This window comes from Mauremys mutica, chromosome 9 (genome assembly GCF_020497125.1).
Source record: "Mauremys mutica isolate MM-2020 ecotype Southern chromosome 9, ASM2049712v1, whole genome shotgun sequence".
Lineage (NCBI taxonomy): Eukaryota > Metazoa > Chordata > Testudines > Geoemydidae > Mauremys > Mauremys mutica.
Window position 1 is genome coordinate 80,380,645 of NC_059080.1, and position 20,169 is coordinate 80,400,813.

Consider the following 20,169-nt stretch of genomic DNA (forward strand, 5'->3'; position numbering starts at 1 on the left):
CAGCCCCCAATTTTTCCAACACATTGGAGGCAGAAAGGTTCTCTTCTTTGGATGTTTTTGGGAGGATAAGGTGGGGAGGTTGAATTTCCCAGGTAAGCTTTAAAAATAGTCTAGTTCTAACAATACATTTCACTTTATTTCCCCCACACCACCCAAACAGAGCATCTTAGAGACTCTACAGTTAAAAGGACAAAAGTATGTCCTTGGACATTTTTGTAGCAGTCTGGATATTATCTATAAAGAACTGACGTATATACAATACCACTGCACAACGAAGACATACTAATCAATTATCCCAGACAGCCTTTTTGGAGTGATTTACTGATCCACCAGGACAACAAGCTTACCACTCACTTTTCTCCTACAAGCTACTTAAGGAGACACTTAACTGAAAAAGATTGAATGATGTAGCATTAAGCAGATGGTTAAAAAAAATTCAATGCCGCAAAATAACTTTATCCTTTGGGTGTATAAATAATGATCAGAATAAAGAATGAGAAAAATACATTTGGTCTTGTAGCTTACCTAGCCAAAGTCACTATTTGTTATTGGGAGCTGCTGAGTGCTCAGCATTTTTGACTATTAGACTACTTACACACTTATTTAGGTGTAGAAATCAGGTCTCAGCAGCCGAACTGCAAGTATCTACTTTTGAAAACCTCATTCTGAATGACATGAAGTAAACCAGATTTCATTAAAAACAACGCAACGTAAGAACATTACCGCTCAACTGTGTAGTTCAGTAAACCCCTTTTGATACATACAGGAATGTGTTAGGGTGGGAAATCAGAATACACCTGGAACCCACTAAGCTTCAAACCTCAAAATCAGATAATAGGCTTCACCCTATATAACCCATTTCCATCCCACATCTTCCCCATAACCATTCTGTCACCATTCTGATCTAGTATGGATTTTCCCTTTGGCCCAGTCCAGTTAGGCTCCTTCTAGGATAGTCCCAGCATCGGTTGCAGTGTCTCCTTGAGCAATCCAGTTGTGACTCTTCTTAGGACAGCACTGCTCAGGCTCAGCTCCTTGACCATCTGGTATATTAAACAGGAATGTTCAGCACCCATTCACCTTGGGCAAAATCTCCTTTGCTATCTGCCCTCTTGCGTGTCTCAAAAAGTGATCTGAGCAACACTACCACCCCACCCCCACATACACATACACACAAATACATAGTTCAGGTCACCAAATAACAGGCTTACAAACATTTAGAATTATAAACAAACACACACACAAACACACACACACACACACACACACACAGTTGAAGCGCCAATTATATACCAATTAGGTATGAGTTCAGTTTTTTTTGTCTATAAATGGTGAAAACAACATTGAAACTTTCATAAAGTGGTCTTAGGCCCCTTCTACGTACACCAGGTTCAGATTCACTGGGGTTGGATGAAGGCGTAGGAATTTAGGCCCAGACCGTGGGGCCCAGTTCCTGAATTCACATAATGAAATCAGAATCCTAGTGCACTTAAAAAGAAGTGTTTCCAGCCCTACTGGAAAGCAAAGTTTGAAAATATGAACACACTGTAACTCTGCAGCCGCAGGCAGGCATCAGAGCTCCTATTTGAGGTAACTGTGAAATCTGCTGTTACGCCAGCTAGACAGCATGAAGGTGGGGTCATGGGGGTTGTGCCCCCAATTTCCTTATTTCAGCAGGGTTGTTGTCCACTGGCACCAGAAGTGGAACTAGCTCCAGTAACATTTTCCAGTGAAAACAATTCTATCTAAAAATCACCATGAATGGCAGCCTCACAATGCTCATGGATAGGCCAAAAATTCACAAAGATCTTTGTTACACCCTTTACATCTGTTTTCTGTCCAGCTTACACTCTGATGTATAACAATGAAGTACCAGAAACAACTATACCACAAAAGCAAGTTTCCATCAATAGAAGAACTAGGTCTTCTATGCTCTGACACATTCCTAACAACATTCAGATTCCACAATATTATTAAGGAAATAAGTCAGTATAATGCTACTTACATATCAGTGCAGTACATCAATGGAAAAAGTATTCAGTGCAAGATGTTTTATTTATAAGATGTGTCAATTTTATCTAAACTAAAATAAAAATTGGTCAGATACATCCCCAGCTGTGTGAATCAACATAACTCCTTGGAAGTAAATGGACTGCACTGATTTAAACTAGCCAAAAATGAGTGAGTGAGTGAGTGTGTATACACACACACACACACACACACGTCCCCGCATTTGTCTGTCAGGAATAAGATTTGGTGCACTCCACTGCACATTCAGCAGCTGCATCTTGGAAAGAAAGTATAAATAATGAAAGTGGGGGAGATGAAGACAGACTAAAAGCTAAGAATATTTTTTCTAAAGCACAACAATATTTTAAAAAATTTGTAAAGTCAACCAGAATGCAGAAAAGAAGGAGATAGCTCCAAATCATATATATAGGCCTCTGCTTTATTTTGTCTGATGTATCTTTCTTCTTCAGTAAAGCAATTCTTTAATAAGAACGAACACAGGATCTATATAGAGAGATTAGCGGCTCAGACACAGTGCTGCAGCCCTCCAAGTTAGGACTACTCAGACCTTTATCCAGACTGAATACCTCAAACTAACTCAGGATTAAATTAAATTTTCAGCAACAGTTCAATAGCTTCCTAGAGGAGATAAGCCTTCTGAGAGTCAAGTGGAAACATGGGGCTGGATTCTGCCTTCGTGTAAATCCACAAAAACTTCTTTGAGACAAGTGGCGTTATTTCAGATTTATCCTAGTGCAAGAGAGCAGAATTTGGTCCTCTATCTGCAGCATACTACAAATTCAGTGCTCAAGGCCCTCTACAATTTTGTATTTCTTGCCTAGGGTGGAATTACCTAATGAGCTCCAGTAGTAGGTACGCAGAGACATGTGCTCAAGTCCTTTCTGTGTTTACACTGCCTGCAGAGCATTATATAGCTTTGCTTCTTTACGGATCAGTATATATCTGTTAGATTTATGCATTCATATCAAACATATAGAAGACTGAAGCAGTTTTGGAGTTAGTGCTGGTGTAGTAAGAGGTGGCCCTAAGATATAAACCTTGGTATCAGAGGCCTGGTATGAGGCCTGAGGCCTAAAGTAATGGTCAAGACTTTGCTAACATAAAGCAAAGTTAAGCTGTGAGCCAGAGGCAGGCCCTGCTCACAGAAGCAAGGAAAGGGCTGATGCTGCAAGAAGATACGTACCTAAAAGGTACTGAACACTAGATATCAGAACATTCACATACTTGCACATTCCACACAGATAACAAAGAACAGGCTGGCCCATCCCAATGACAGGGGCAAAAGGGTAATATGATGGATAGAGTTGTTTTGATCGAACCAACATGTACAAGGTGAGAGGCGGCACCTTGCTACGTAGAGGGGTTGTACCTTGCTACGTAGAAAGGTTGCACCTCAATACATCAGGTGTGATGTGTAACTTGTTTGTATCTGTGTATAAGAATGCATTCCTAGGGCGGTGTCTTTGTCCAGCCGAGGGGGCAGTGGAAAGTCCCGCCATTGACTGAGCTGAGTCCATTGCCAAGAGGCACTTTCTCGTAGTATGCCCGGTAGACTAAGTAATCTACGGGGAACTGCCATTGTGTCCGAGGTCGTAATAAACCTAGTCGACGTGACTTTGCATCTTACTGGACTCTGTGGTTAGTGGGGGTTCTTGTCGGGTCTGCTGTGTCAGCTATCTGCGCAGAGCTGGGACAGCACACAGAGGGAACACACGCACGCAGCTGAGTGATATCAACATTGGAGAGAGCAGAGCACCACCCCGGTACCACTCTGACAACAGCTGGTAGCATCTGATTATGTGATTAGGTCCCTGTTTCCACAACATTAATTGGTGTTCTTTTATCTTTTATTTCCTTTTGATCTTCGAGTTGATAGGCTGTGAATCATTCAGCCCAGACTGAAGTGTAGCCCATTGCATACTGTCTCATGCATCCAGAACACTCATTCTCCTGTCCCCAGGCATTTGTACCAGGGTCATCACCATAGTAAATGATTACATAAATTCCAGTATCTTTTATGGCCAAATGTATACACACAGAGTACACTTTAATTCGTGAGGAGTCAAAATTTAAGCCCTGGATTCAAATAGCCAACAAACATTGAGTGTTTAGATCCAAACCTCTCAGCTAGCCACTAGCTTTTTAGTAGGCTAACCCCTTGAAATATAGGGACATGAGGATCAAAAATCTGCAGCTCATGCCATATCTGATTTTAACGAAAGACAAGAAGCTTCTTCTCTCTTGCTGCTGTATATCCTTTGTGGAAGGATAAAGAGGATAAAACCCATTTCAGCAGTTTCTAAGATCTCTCTAAAGGGTTCATTCTACACATGCTTATTAGCATAAATTCCCTTTCAAATCCCATTCTAAATTTAAAATGAGGAAAAATACACAGCATTGTCTGTTAATTTGGGGGAGGGATAGCTCAGTGGTTTGAGCATTGGCCTGCTAAACCCAGGGTTGTGAGTTCAATCCTTGAGGAGGCCAGATCTGGGGCAAAAATTGGTCCTGCTAGTGAAGGCAGGGGGCTGGATTCGATGACCTTTCAAGGTCCCTTCCAGTTCTAGGAGATTGGTATATCTCCAATTATTACCTTTATTACCTAATTCCCAAGGCGCATCTAAAACTCCCTAGCCATGGAAATTAAAGTTAACGCAGTTAACACAGTGCTCCCACTTCCTGGATGTAGTCATGGCGATGAGGTGGGTTTTATTGTTTCTCTTTCACACCGCTGATTTCTAACAGTCCCCATGCTAGAGCATAGAATCATGCTAACACAGCACAAGTACAGTACAATCAGTCTTACCTAAGCTCCCTTGCTTCCACCTCTCTTCAGTTTTCAAATAAATATCTTGATATTATACAAGGCACTTCCATTTCAGTGGCATCTTATCTTCAGGGAACTGAAAGTCAACATGAAGTAAAAATATGGCCTGGTTCTATGATACTTTATCCCAACATGATAGATGTGATGAATGAGGGGGATATTCCAAATACATTTGGCCCGTCACTTACGCCTGATGCAAACTTGTGGCAAACAAAATCAACTAGGAAAAGAAGGTTTTATGTAAACAGGCAAACCAGCAGATGAGGTCCATGGTGTAGAACTAGAAATCTTCACAGTTGCACATCTTTAGGTCCTGATATGTGAGGTGCGGACTTCAATGAAGGGTGCAGCACAGTTTGCAGGAGATGCTCAGCATCTCACAAGGTCAGACTCTTAGGAAGTCAGCTGACCACAACTATTCCTTCTGTGCAACTGGGTAGGTCACTTATCTGTTCCGGATACATCTAAACTGCCGCTGGGAGATTTCATTCCCAGTTCAGACATACAGGTGCATGCTAAAAATAGCAGTGTGGCCTTAGTGGCACAGACACTGGCTTGGGCTTGCTGCTCGAGTACAATCTTGCCCATGGTCATAAGTATGTATTTGGGCTGCTAGCCTGAGACATTGCTTGTGCTGCCGTGGCCATGCTGCTATGTTTATTGTGCTAGGTAAAGCAGAGCTATCCCCTGTATGTCTCCTTGAACTGGGAATCACGACTCCCAGCTGCAATTTAGATGTACCCTTAGATTGTAAGCTGTTGGGGGCAGGAACCATCTCTTACTGTATGATTGTACAGCAGGGGTAGGCAACCTATGGCACGTGTGCCGAAGTCGGCACGTGAGCTGATTTTCAGTGGCACTCACACTGCCCGGGTCCTGGCCACCGGTCCGGGGGGCTCTGCATTTTAATTTAATTTTAAATGAAGCTTCTTAAACATTTTAAAAACCTTATTTAATTTACATACAACAATAGTTTAGTTATATATTATAGACTCATAGAAAGAGACCTTCTAAAAACATTAATGAATTACTGGCACGTGAAACCAAATTAGAGTGAGTAAATGAAGACTCGGCACACCACTTCTGAAAGGTTGCCAACCCCCACTGTACAGTGACGTTCTCAGTGGGGTTCTCATCTTAGTTAAGGCCTCTAGATGCTATTGCAATAATAAATAAATAAATAATCTTAAAGTGGTGGAAATTAGTAATCTTATTTTTGTTTGGGTTCTCACATGACCAGGACATATTTTACAGTGCCACGATATGCAAAATTTACTTCAATTACAAAATTGCATTGTTTCTCTTCATTTTAGTTGCTTCCTCTGATGGCCTGGCACAAATGAAGAACTTTACAAATATTACAAAACCCAAAAAATGCCAGCTGTGCATACATTAAACTTTCAAGCAGACCTCCATTCTTAAAAAAAATAATATTATTTTGCTAGATACTTATCCCAAAAGCAGCAATAAAAAAAAGTTAAATTGCCCTGCAGTTTCCCTCTTGTTCTTTTGCCTATCTTGTTATAGTAGTCTATTGTTTCACTCAGTCTTTGTTTAAATAAAAAGAGTGCTTTCACTACAGTCCATTTAAATTTGCAAACAGATTCAATCAAGCTTTGCAGCATATTAGTGGTGTGTACCTACATTTGTGAAAACATCTCAAAGGATAAGCTCAGTACCTTGGATTAAAGAGTCTGGCATAAAGGAAAGGCCAGCTTAGCTTTCTGCTCTAAAAAAATGTTAACTGCCCCTGAGAAAAGGACAGGGTAATAGAAACATGGTGCTATTGATAATTATAATTACTATAATCATTGCAGTACTGACAATAAGCTTAAACGTTCACATGTGTAATGCATGCAAATAGATCTCTTCCCAATTATGGAGAGCTCTAATAATTTTCAAATGGCTATGCTCGGGTAGATCCTGCACCTTCATAGCGCCCTGTTAACTTCAGTGGGATCTATGTGAACACAGGGAGGCCACATATTCAGAGTCATTGGCAGGAATCAGGCTTTTGGACCACAATGCATCAAGATCCACAGCAGAAGATTGGTAGCAGAAGATTGGCAGCATCAGGGGAGATGAAGCCCTTGATGAGTTTATTTTAGTCATTAAGTGATGCAGCTTGTCAAATCAAGTGTGTCAATTTAATAAATTTCACTATATTTTTAAAATAACTTATCCAGCTTCTCCCCCCACCCCCTTCATTATTTGCCCCTCATAGAGCTGGGAGAATATCTGATCAATATTGACACCATTCATCTGACTAAATGTCACATTCTGAGACTAGCATCACCCCTCTGCTGAGTGGCAGTGATGAGTAATCTGGTTAGATTCTAAGTGTAACAAATCATAGGCCACAGCACCAGGGAGGCACATGGGCCTTGGCCTGATCACTTTTTGGCCAGGTCACACCTCAACGGTGCTCACTCCAGTTTGGCCCAGCCAAAGTTCAAAACTACCACTGATAATCCACTTCCACAGCTCCATCCCAGGCACTTCAAAGATTCTCTCTTACTACTTTCACTTTTAACTCCAAAACGTATGTCTATAAGGTGCCACAGGATTCTTTGCTGCTTCTATTATAGCTCTAATAATTTGCAAAGTACAGAACTTGGCGCAGTGTAATAGTGCTAGGAATGGGGCCCCAGGAAAACTGGTTTAATTGATTCTAGATCAGTTTTGCTCACTTCATGTATCAAATGATATTTTTTTTCTTCAGTGCTAGCCCTGAAAACTCCACCTGAGATCTGAAAACCAAACTGTTTGTGGCTCACAAATCATCTCCCTGGTCTACCTAGGTGTGTTACTAGAGCAGTTAATGTGTAATTGAGCAGTCACCTTGAGATAAAGAGTCTAGGAACAGAACTTAAATCAGCACTTCTGTGGGTGTGCAGGAGTCAGAAGGAAATCCCAGCCTCCCATAGCAATATTGGCTCAGCAGTACTAACAGGAGTAAGAAGTTATTTTTGTCACTAAAGATAGAAAATTGATTCTGAATACAGACAGGGAGCAGCTCTGTTGAGCACAGAGATGCCATTTTTACATGATCACATTTCTGACCCTAAATAAAGTTTAGCCGGAATAAAGAAAGGCCAAACCAGGCAGTTTAAACAAAAGCCCTTTATTCAGGCTGGATCACAACTGGGTCCACACCCAAGCAGCAACAGATGCAACAATAGTTTCTCAGAATGAATCTTAGAGGAAGGGCAAGGACTTACTGATATGCACAGGTCCTGCCTTAAATGTCTCCCATTACATGCATATGCAAATAGCTAGATAGGTGCTAATTATCCTCTATATCCACTAGGAGGCTTATTATTAGAGGAATCAGCACATGCCAAAGATCATACATTGTATTCTTACAAATATAAGATTTATACCAAGGTAGCACTTAGCCAAGCAGGTCAGGGCCCCATTATGCCTGGTGTTACAATTCAAAACCTTGAAAATAGAGAATTCATCCAAATTCAGTAAGATAAAATTCAGTGAAGAAGAATGCAAAGTACTTCACTTAGGAAGGAAAAAAAATCAAATACACAACTACAAAATGGGAATAACTGGCTAAGTGTTAGTGCTGCTGAAAAGGATCTGAGAATTATAGAGGATCACAAATTGAATATGAACCAACAATGTGATGCAACTGTGAAAAAGGCTAATATTTCAGGGGTGTATTAACAAGAGCATTGCATGTAACACAAGTGAGGTAAATGTCCTGCTCTATTCAGCACTGGCGAGGCCTCAGCTGGAGTAGTGTCCAATTCTGGATGCCACACTTTAGGAAAGATGTGGAGAAACTTCAGAGTGCTGAGGAGAACAAAAAAGATGGTAACCGGTTGAGAAAACCTGACCTATGAGGAAAGGTTAAAAAAAACTATGCATGTTTAGTCTTGAGAAAAGAAGACTGGGGGTGGGAGTGGGACCTGATAACAGTCTTCAAATATGTTAAGGGCTGTTATTAGGAGGACTGTGATCAATTTTTTCTCCATGTCCACTGAAGGTAAGATGAGATGCTATGGGCTTAATCAGCCTCACGGGAGACTTAGGTTAGATATTAGAAAAAACATTCTAACTATAAGAATAGTTAAGCTCTGGAATGGGCTTCCAAGGGAGATTGTGGAATACATCACTGGAGGCTTTTAAAAACAGGTTAGACAAACACCTGTCAGGGATGGTCTTGGTTTACTTGGTTGTGCCTCAGTGCAGGGAGCTGGACTTGACTTTTCAAGGTCCCTTCCAGCCCGACATTTCCGTTTGTCAATGACCGTCCCTGCCCCAAATAAGACTTATTGTTAAAATATTCCATTTTTGGGCAGTGATATTGCTATTTATGTGAACGGGGATTCGCCTAGCACCCTTACAGGAAAGAGTCTCAGTAACACACAGGGGTGAAAGTAACTTAAAGCAGTGCTTCTCAAAGCCGGTCTGCCGCTTGTTCAGGGAAAGCCCCGGCGGTCCGGTCTGTTTACCTGCCGCGTCTGCAGGTTGGACCGATCGTGGCTCCCACTGGCTGCGCTTCACTGCTCCAGGCCAATGGGGGCTGTGGGAAGGACGTCCAGGACATCCCTTGGCCCGCGCCACTTCCCGCAGCCCCCATTGGCCTAGAGCAGCGAACTGCAGCCAGTGGGAGCCACGATCGGCCGAACCTGCAGATGCGGCAGGTAAACAAACTAGACCGGACCTCCAGGGGCTTTCCCTGAACAAGCGGTGGACCAGCTTTGAGAAGCACTGACTTAAAGAACTAACCGGTATGCCGGAGTCCTGTGCGGGGCATGGCCTCAACTGGAAGAGGAGGGGCCTTTCAAGATTGGAAGGCCCTGGGGCTCCAGCTGCAGAGGTGGCTGGGAGCCCCAGGGCTCAGGGGTGAATTAAAGGCCCCAGGCCTCCGGCCGTCCCGGAGCTCCAGGCCCTTTAAATCACCGCAGGAGCCCTGCCGCCTCTACTCTGGGGCAGCAGGGCTTGGGCTAGGGCTGGGGTAGCGTCGGCAGGGGTCTGGTGGTGATTTTAAGGGCCCAGGACTCCGGCCTCTGCAGAGCTTTAAATCACCGCTGGATCCTGGCTGCCAGGGCCCTGGGGTTCCGGCAGCAGGGCTCAGGTGGGGATTTAAAGGGCCTGGGGCTTTGGCCTCTGCAGGGAGCCCCAGGCCCTTTAAAGCGCCACCGGAGCTCCAGCAGTGGGGCTCGGGCATTGCTTTAAAGGGTCTGGGGCTCCCCACAGGGGCCGGAGCTCCGGGACCTTTAAATCCCCACCCGAGCCTGGCTGCCGGAGCGCTAGCGGTGATTTAAAGGGTGTGGGGCTCCTTGCAGTGGCTGGAGCCCTGTGCCCTTTAAATCACTGCCAGAGAAGCCGGTTGGAATGCCGTACCCGACCGTCCCGGCTTACTTTCACCTCTGATAACACATTGGTGTTAGCATCACATCTGAGGGGATCAGTCTCCCTTCATATGACTTTTTAAAGAAAAAAGATCAGTCAAAGAAAGAATAGGCACTGCTAAAAATTTAACCCCCAATCCCTATTGCAAAGGGAGAGGAGGAGACCCAAGTGTGCGGAAGGCTGCATTTTTGTGACTGCCTCCTCTAAGAATCTCAGCCAACAGATGACCCATAGATGGTCTGAGGGCCTTTTAGGAACTGTACCCAAGCAGGCTACTCATCTCAAGGTGGTCAAAATGTCCACTTATCCCTTGGCTGCACATTCTGTTCCAAAAGCTAGCACCAGATTGTCATGATGTCAAAGCTAACCTGTCCATTTAAACAACAAGGAGTCCAGTGGCACCTTAAAGACTAACAGATTTATTTGGGCATAAGCTTCCTTCCATTTAACAGGCCTGCGTGTTACACAGCCTTGCTAAGACTGTCCTTCCTGGAAGGCTGTAGGTATAAACGAGCTCCACCAGCTGATGTAAGCATTCGTCTTAGGGAGATTCTCAGGGAACCAGAGATTTCATGAGTACAAGTGGAAGGGAAAGATTTAACAGATGAAACTGAAAGACAAACTTGACAAAAGTTGAGATGAACAACAAATGAGACAGGAGGCAGAGTACTGGAATGGAGGAAGAAATGTTGAGAAACTATTACATTACTAGAAACAAACTGGCTGGAACAGGAGTATAACTGAAATGCGATTTGGAAAGTGTTAAGAATCCTTTTGGAGAATATGTTTCAGAGATTCTGCGTTTACCATACATTGAATATGAAACCACATGAAACCACCCTGACAGAATGACTGTATTGTTTAGAACAAAGAATGGACCTTGAAAGTCACCAAAAATAAAAGAAGCTGGATTTACATCAGAAGCCTTCTTCCTTTTCAGGGTGAGAGATGGACATTCTGGAAGTGATGATGGGTTCTCATGAAATGCACTGAAGGCATACCGGATACATAAGATAGGATGCTTGCTGACAAACTTGGTCAGGACTGAAAGCACCAACAAGAGCTTCACCATGATCACCTAAGCAGATACATTTTTTCCCAAAGAATATTTTGAAGATAATTTACACAGTTTTCAGAACCATATTTTTATCATTGCTTTTTGGAACCTTTCATGCACAACTAAGCCAAAGCTGGCATCTCAATTGTGAGCCCACTGAGTCTCAGAAGAGATTGTAGTTGAGTGTCCTTAGATATGGATGCTTCCCTTGCACCTGTGTATGTTGTTTATGTTGTACCACAAACCATAACGGCAGGCACCCAAAATTTCATAAGAACTGATCTCCCCACACCTCACTATTTTAGGATGAACTCTCATGAAAAATGTACAGAAGATTTCAGTGCTATTGAATCTAAACCCAGACCACAGCCATCATTCTGCCTTGAACAGAAAAGCTTGCCCATAACAAATCCTGATCTGGACACAGGCCACCCTGGCTTCTCCCTGTTTGCACTTGCTTAAACCAACTTGGTGACTGTTACTAGTTGCCGGTAACAAGCCTTCATTTATAATTTCATAATGGACTGTGTTCTAAAGTATCTACCTGGGGAAGAAGTGCCCTGGAAGACATTGTTCTGATTTATTTGATTGTTTTCAAGTGATCTGAATAAAGCCTTGTATATGAAAGGCAAAATTAGTACCTGTTTTTAGCTGTGCTCAATAAAATTGCTTTAAAAACAAACAAACAAACCCAAAATGCCAATCACTTGAATGTATTAGAGACCCCAAAACTCATATTTCATGCAGTTGCCTTTTGTATTCACTCACAGAAATGTCAGTATGAGCAGCCAATAGCTGTAAATATGGTCATTATTAGGGCCCTACCAATTTCACAGCCATGAAAAACCTGACACAGACTGTGAAATAAGCCCTTCTTTGTGAAATCTGATGTCCCCTTATTCCTAGGAGCGCCCCAGCAAAGGCTCCTAGCTCCAGTTGGGCTGGGGAGGAACAGGACTTGTACATCCCCTGCACTGCCACTGCAGAGAGGCTGGGGGAGAAGGAGGAGACCAGACCCACCTCTGGTTGCCTCCCGCTGCTGCAGGACACCCTGGGGCTGGGCAGCAGCCCCAGAGGTCCCTGCAGCTGGAGGAAGCTTGTGAAGTAAGATCCAATCTTCCCTGTGCTGCTGGGAGCAACCCAGCAAAGGGGGCTCCTAGCTGCTACTCCAGGCATGGCTGGGGCAGGACAGGTCTTGCTCTTTCCCTGCAGGGCTGCTCTTGGGTCTCTCTTCTGGCTGCAGATATCTCCGCACCCTTTCATCCCCACGCTGTCCAGCTCTGAAGGCAGCAAGGAAGTGAGGTGGCAATCCCAGGACACCTCTACAACAGGTTTGTGACCCCTTCCCACAATCCTCTTTTGGGTCGGGACCTCCACAGTTACAACACCATGAAATTTCAGATTTTTAAACATCTGAAAAGGTGAAATTGACCAATTTTCAAGTCCTATTGCCGTGAAATTGACCATAATGGACCATGAATTTGGTAGGGCCCTAGTCATTATTGCATCTGCTGTCATGGAATCTGGAAGGAACATTCAGGAAGTCAGAGGATTGTCCCATCATGAGAAATGAACTACATGTGCCATGAAGTGCACCCCTAAGTAGCCATCTGCAACATATTTCAAACAGAATGTGATTGCATCGTTTTCCCCCTTTCAACGGGTTTTGTCTTGTGAGAACATTCTTGAAAAGATCTGCTTCACGAATCACACTTCAGGAAAATATTTGAGGTTATGATTGTTATAACGTGGGACTACAGACGCTTCCGGAGTCTTTATTCAGGAATCAGGGCCCTACTGTGGTAGGTGCTGCACAAACATGGAGTAAAGAGACAGTCACTGCCTTTTAGGACATACTGTCTAGGTTAATGGTATGATGTAACAGACGGATGAAACAAACGGGAAGTGGACTAAGGGAAGATGAGCTAACAGTTGTATGGCCACATTTTCACACAGTCTAGTTATGCACACAATGGCCCTGATCCAGCAAAGGCTTCTGCTTGTGCTTAACTTTACGCACTGCAAATATCCAATGTGCTGGCCCCACTAGTGAATGCTGAGCACTTGAAAGTCTGGCCCTGTGTGGATGTTGCAAAATGCTTGATCTTTCTTCCCTCCTAGAATCAGAAGATATTTCAGCAACACGGAAGATACTGCAGAAAAAGAAGCTTTCACTTATTCAGCCTGAGGACCAGAACACTGCGGTGCATTATTCACCATTGTTAAAGTTTCAATAAGAAAAGAATAAATAATTTGACTTATCACTTATCTGGTCCTTCAAACCCCTTAACTCATGCAGATTGTCCCAGATCAGGCTCTTTGTGATTATTTTTTTTCCAGAATTACAAGAAAACCTTTCTTCACAGTGCTGGGAAGGGCAATCTATCATTGCAGAACCCAGGGGGATGAAAGTGTATTTAATCAATAGCAAAAATATTCAATTTGTGCTGCCTGAAAAAAGGGATCTCTTTGTTGGAATCTAAAGAATAAAAGAAGTTTCTTTCCAGAAACTGGGCCATTGTGTGAGAACAGCAACATCCTTTACTACGGTGCTTTGTCACATGGAGCTATGATTTTGTCACATGGAGACATTTTTATACAATTTAAGAAATGTTAGAGAAGTTGGATAAACAGAAACCCAAATCACAGATATACCACCTACAAAAAAGCCTAATGCTGGTGCACTGATGTCACTGCCTCTCAGGCTGACCAGTATTGTCTCGTTGTTTCCTTGTGCTCCCTCATTTGTCTGAATCCATCTTTTGTCTCATCTTATTATTTGTATTACCATAAGATTGTGGAAGTGGAGAAAGGGATAAAGGGAATTTGAACATAAACAAGGAGTAATGGTCTCAAGTTGCAGAGGGGGAGGTTTAGGCTGGATATTAGGAAAAACTTTTTCACTAGTAGGGTGGTGAAGAACTGGAATGGGTTACCTAGGGAGGTAGTGGAATCTCCTTCCTTAGAGGTTTTTAAGGTCAGGCTTGACAAAGCCCTGGCTGGGATGATTTAGTTGGGTTTGGTCCTGCTTTGAGCAGGGGGTTGGACTAGATGACCTCCTGAGGTCCCTTCCAACCCTGAGATTCTATGATTCTATGATTCTAAGATTCAAGTCTCGCGTTATTAGGGTCAGTGTCAGCCTGACTTTGTTAGTCTGACTCTTGCTCTATTCCTAGAGACTAAGATCTTTATGTTCAAATTCCCTTTATCCCTTTCTCCACTTCCACAATATCTAGGAGCCCTACTCAAGACTAGAGCCCCATTGTGCTGGACACAGTACAAACATAGGACAAAAACGGTCCCTGCCCCAAGGAGCTTCCAGTCTAAGTCTGAGACAAGACACAGCAGAATGATACAAACAGCTGGGGGAGTACAAGTCAACAATGAGACAATATTGGGCAGCATGAGAGGCAGTGGTCTCTCCCCACTAGCTGTCTAACCATTGTCAAGTTTTCTGTAGGCATCACAGCAAAGGAGGGATTTGAAGGTGGGTAATGAGGTGGCTTTGTGGATACTTACAGGAAACATCTCCCAAGCATGAAGGGCAGCATGGGAAGAAGCATAAAAGTGTTAATTTTCAAACAAACAAGTGGTCAGTGGAGACAGGCATCATGAGTCAATGAGAGGTGAGCAGGGACAGCTTGATAGCAACCGAGAGAGGACAGAGAGGGTGGAGACTGTCTGTGAAGGGCCTTGAACGCCAATATAAGCAGCTTATATTTGATGCAATAGTGAAGGAGAAGCTAGCTCCCTGGAGCAGGGACAGCCTTTTTGTTCTGTATTTGAACAGCGCCTAGTACGATGAGCTCCTACTCCATGACTGGAGTTCCCTGATGTTATGGCTGTACAAATAATAAATATTGGCTGTGGCAAAAACCTGAAAGAGTGAATTAGTATTTTTTTCAAATGAGAGAAAACTGCATATGTTTTCCGTAAGGGATATGCACTGGGAGTCAGAGAACAAGTTTCAATAACAGAATTAGTAAATATACATGTACTGTGAAAATGAATAAATACTCATCTTACAGTTCAGGTTTTAAAGAAAATGCTTCCTCTACTAGGAGAGCAGTGATCCATCTAGCCTATTTAATATACGGCATATGCGTCAGCATGATGTAAATGCATAAAGAATTGACATCAGTGAGAAATTCAAAGTGCTCCCTTGACAGCAGCTGTCTAAGAACTGCACATTACATGGGGGAAACTGCTGAGCAGCCATGCTTCCTATTATTCAAAGCTCCCATCCTTTTCCCAAGAATCTATTTCCCCTCATTCCCCCCAAAAATATTGACAGCAAAACCACATTTTTTCCAAACATGTTCAGATGTTTCTGAAATGGTAAAATTTTTAAACTTCTGAGCAGAAAAAGTGATCAAAAAACCCCCAACCCAAAATAAAATAAAAACAAACACCACACAATCACTTTTTCTGCTAATAGTAAGTAAAGTTGGCCAGATAACTTAAGACGAATCATTTTGCCTTCTCTCTCCTGTTCACAAATTGTCAGTGAGCAAGTTGTACAGTTTTTCTGTATTTCACCAGAGATGTCTACTTAGTAGTGTTGATTAATTTTTTATTATTAAAATGAGAACAAGGGGAAGAGTTCCCTGCTTCTACTGAAGTTCATCCCAAATTGGATGCTGCCATACATCCCTTCCAGGGATTAATTTATATCTGTAGTTTATCAAGATAATTCTGAAACAAGGGATTTTTGCCTTTGAAATGCAGCAGATTGTAAAACACAAGAGATTAAAATACAGAATGACTGGGGGGAGGATCTCTCCTGAAGAAAGCTACAACTGGTTGGGAATATTTCAATTAAATGTCAAAGTTAAATATTTTTTCTATCAGAAATTGGCAATTTGGTCAAAACAAAACTTTTCATGGAAAGAGTCAGTTTCTTGACTTGAAATTTAAGAGAGTTCTGAAGTTGTCAAAAACATTTAGTTGTGACATTTTCCAAAGCAAAAAAATCTGTTCTGGTGCAAAACGGCTTTTCATTTATAAATTTAAGTTACTTATAGTAATAAAATCAATCAATAAAAATGAACCATTTCCACTTACCTGAATCAATTCTGGATTTTTTCAGGTCATGAAAATTTTCAAGATTCTGACTTTTCATCCTAGTGAGGACAAAAAAATTGTTTGAATTCTCAAAAGTTTCACAGGATGGGAAAACCATTTCTCACCCAGCTCCACTCAATATCCCACTCTGCTAAGTGTGGTACAGAGAGAGGAAGATTGATTAAAGGCTTCCTAACCCCTTAAGCTTCTTAGTTCGAACAATAGTCACTTTTTCTATGGCATTTGCTTCACCCTCAGGACCCTCACTATAGAGATGTCTTTAGGATTTTGATTTACTTGGCTTTGCAAAGCAAAATGTAGTTTCAGTAAATGAAACTGACTTCTGCTTACAACAAAAAAACAAAACATCTTTCCTGGTTTTTGTTTTCAAAAGTTTTCTGTGAAATGAGTAAAGAACAATATCATGTTGTGTGTAAGACTTGTGTACTGCCTCTTGAACGAATTTGGGTCATTCAACTTTCCCTAAGTTATTGTGTACCCTCTGTTATAGCAGGTTGGGTTGGTTTAACAAATTTTGAATAGAAGAATGATTAAAGGCTGGCAAATAAGTCAGGTATTTGGCCTTTTTTATCTTAATCCAAGCAGATAACCCAGGCCAGCAACCTATACCCAAGAGGGCTGCTAACCTGCAAAGGCTTCAGCATCTGCTGAATTTTATATATTGAATAGTCCCAGTGACAGCTCTGTCCCCGGAGTCCAATATTATAAGGTACAGAGAATCTGTCTCCCAAGAGGCACTCAACACCAACTATGCAGCATCAGGCTGCTTAGCGCTGCACTGACATTCCAGACATTTTATATGATGTAGAGCAGCAGCTCTCAACCAGGGGTCTGGGCCCCCCTGAGGAGCCACAAGCAAGTTGCAGGGGGTCTGCCAAAATAAACCAGAGAGCAGGGCTGGCATTAGACTTGCTGGGGCCCAGGGGAAGAAAGCCCAGGACTGAAGCCAAAGCTCAGCAACTTAGCATAGTGGGGCCCCCGTTAATTGCCTTGCTTGCTGCCCCCTAACACCAGCCCTGGCTTTTTACTGAATATGCAGAAAAACAGTAGTTGTGACACTGGTGGGCTGTGGAATTTTTACAGCATGTTGGGAAAGGCGAGGCCTTGAAAAAAACTTGACAACCTCTGACATAGAGAATTATAAACTGTTCCACTCACTGCCTCAGCATCACCTGCCATCAGGGCATGACACTGCAGGGATCTTTGTCTCTAATACCTTCTGAAGGTCACCTCTGTGGCCCTGCAATGGCCTCTTTCCATCTGCAACTAGCCCTTCAGCTAAGCCTTGTCTAATCCAGACTCTTCCTGGGATAACAAAAATCCACCAGAAGGTCATACAAACAAAAAGTTTGTCTACTTGCTTGGGCTCCTCTTCAGCCCACCTTCTAGGTTACCTTTAAATCTCTCTAGCTCTGAGATAGCACCCATTTCCCAACCTCCTTCCTGATAATCCCCTCACAAGCTCAGATGTCTTCCATAAGAACTAATTTGCTACATATGAGTCCTCCTCAAACTGACTTTTCTCTGCCCTTTCATCAGACCCAGGTGTTTCAGGGTGTTACCTGAACCAATTAGTGCAGCCCCTTAGTCTGCGAGGTAGCTAATAATGGCACAGCTGGGCTGACTGAACAGGGCTAGCTAGTCCCAGGTTTCCTGGCTCTTAAAGGGGCAGGCCATCCTGTTACCAGGATCATAGAAACTAACAGTACATCTCATTACAATAGGCTTGTGGGATTCTTTTCTGTGAATGTTTGTAATTGGGACTAAGTTCAGTTGTTAGTATCTGCTATGAAATATTTATTTTTCAGCTGGTCTGGTTGGATGAATTAGGTAGCATTGATCAGCTTGTCACAAAATCAATTCTTAGCAATTTGCAATTTAAAAAGAAAAAAGAATGTCCCCTTCTTTTGGGGCCTAATTTTGCAACCTGTATTTATATGAGCAATCCTTAAATTGGCTCATTAATCTCATTGGCTCCAATAAACCGACTACTGTGAATAAGAACTACTCAAATCAGTAAAAATTTGCAGGATAAGGCCTTTAGTACTTATGGCCCTTATAACTGAAATACTGCTTACTCATTATGGCTGCAGTTCAGCAAGGTATGTAAGCATGTGAATAATTTTTAACACAAGTAATCCCACTGACTTCAGAGAGACTACTCAAATGCTTAAAATTATGCACATGCTTAAGAACCTTGCAAAATTAAGTCCTATATTATGAGGGTTGCTGGACCTAATCAGGCTGTTTCCACATCACACCACCATTTATCCTGTTTACCTAATTAAAGACACATACTGTTAGCATAGGTTTATTACTTTGTCCATATGCTAGATACACTTAGACAACTGAGACGATAGTGTACTTTCGAGTAGATGATGTATTAACTGGGTTAGTACATACTGAAGGTCAGTACCAAAATATCTCACACAATATAATGTCTCATGTCTCGCACAATATAAAACACTGATGTTGCCGAGCAGACAGATACACAGTACATGTGCTGGCTCTATAAATGGCCCTTCTTTAGTAAGTGTTTGCTGTAAGCTTGCTTTCTTTAGATGTAATTCAAGGCAAAGAGCTACAAGCCAGCCAGCTGGTAGCTCACAAGTCAAGCAGCATTTTTCACCATGATTAAAATGAGAAGTAGAGATCTGTTTTAAAAATATTTTACAGTATTTTTTACTGGCCTCTCTGAGCCTACTGCTGGAAGCATATTCTTGTTTTGAGGTCATTTGTGACAGTTCCACTAAGAGCCCTACATATGACACCGTGGGATAAATTCTGAAGTGACGTGTGTAGCTCTTAGATCAGAGGTGGGCAAACTTCATACTTTTTCTTCTGACTTCTGCAGCTGCCCTGAACAATCTTGGGGCTCTAAGAAGGTTACTTTTAAAAAGAGAAGAGACAGCATAATGTGAAGGGAAACCAAGGAAAGATCCTTCCATTTCCATAGTTAGTGCCAAGTATTTAGGCTTGGAAGGATTAGATTTTTTTATCTCTAAATGTCAGTAAACATCAGTTTCACCCAACATCTACAGACCAATAATAATTTCCATTGATAATATTCAAAATTTACAGATAGGCAAAGTAAGAAAAATGGTGCTTGAGACTTTACTAAATCCAGTGATTTAGACTTTTGAATTAGGCTGGCTACAAATGGACTAGCAAATGAATAGTTAAAAAAAGGGGTGGTTTGTTGATTTAAGGCTACTTACTTTGTACATTTGGACATGTGATATTGACAATTTGTGTTTTAACAGTTTATAAAAATTTAATTTTTTGAATCTCAACATCTGCAGTCATTAAATAACTCTCTGACCCTCTCATAATGTCATGCAACTATGCAAATTTAAACATGAAAATCTAAAAAATGCTTAAAAATAAACATGAATCGTTATTGTCAAAATTATGCAAAAATTAAAAATGAATTCTGCTAAGCCTACATATATTCATCTCACACTCTGAATGTATCAGAGAGACCCAGAAAGGCTTTTACTGCCAAAATAAAAGTTAAAGTCACCTTCACAGAAATACTGTATCAAGTTGTTTATTATAGCTTGTGAGTTCCTTCAAGCAGGGATTTTCTTTGTCTGAAGGGGAGGCAATGCGGCCTAGTGGTAGCTCCTGGGACATAGAAGATCAGAGTTCTGTTCCTGGTTCTGCAGCTAGGTGACCTGGGACAAGTCATTTGACCTCTCTGTGCTTCAGTTTCCCCATCTGTAAAATGGGAATAACAAGTCTTACCTTTTTTGTAAAGCACTTAGAGATCTATTGATGAAAAGAGCTATATAAG

At 42.1% G+C, this 20,169-nt stretch overlaps 1 long non-coding RNA gene across 1 annotated transcript; it reads right to left on the reverse strand.

Moving 5' to 3' along the window:
- Positions 1-755: 755 nt before the first annotated feature.
- LOC123377036 lies at positions 756-17,823 on the reverse strand. The gene is made up of 3 exons (XR_006582045.1): positions 17,768-17,823; positions 16,353-16,411; positions 756-1,043 (listed from the first exon to the last, which is right to left on the reverse strand). It is a non-coding gene; the product is annotated as an uncharacterized LOC123377036 (long non-coding RNA).
- Between the last annotated feature and the right edge of the window lie 2,346 nt (positions 17,824-20,169).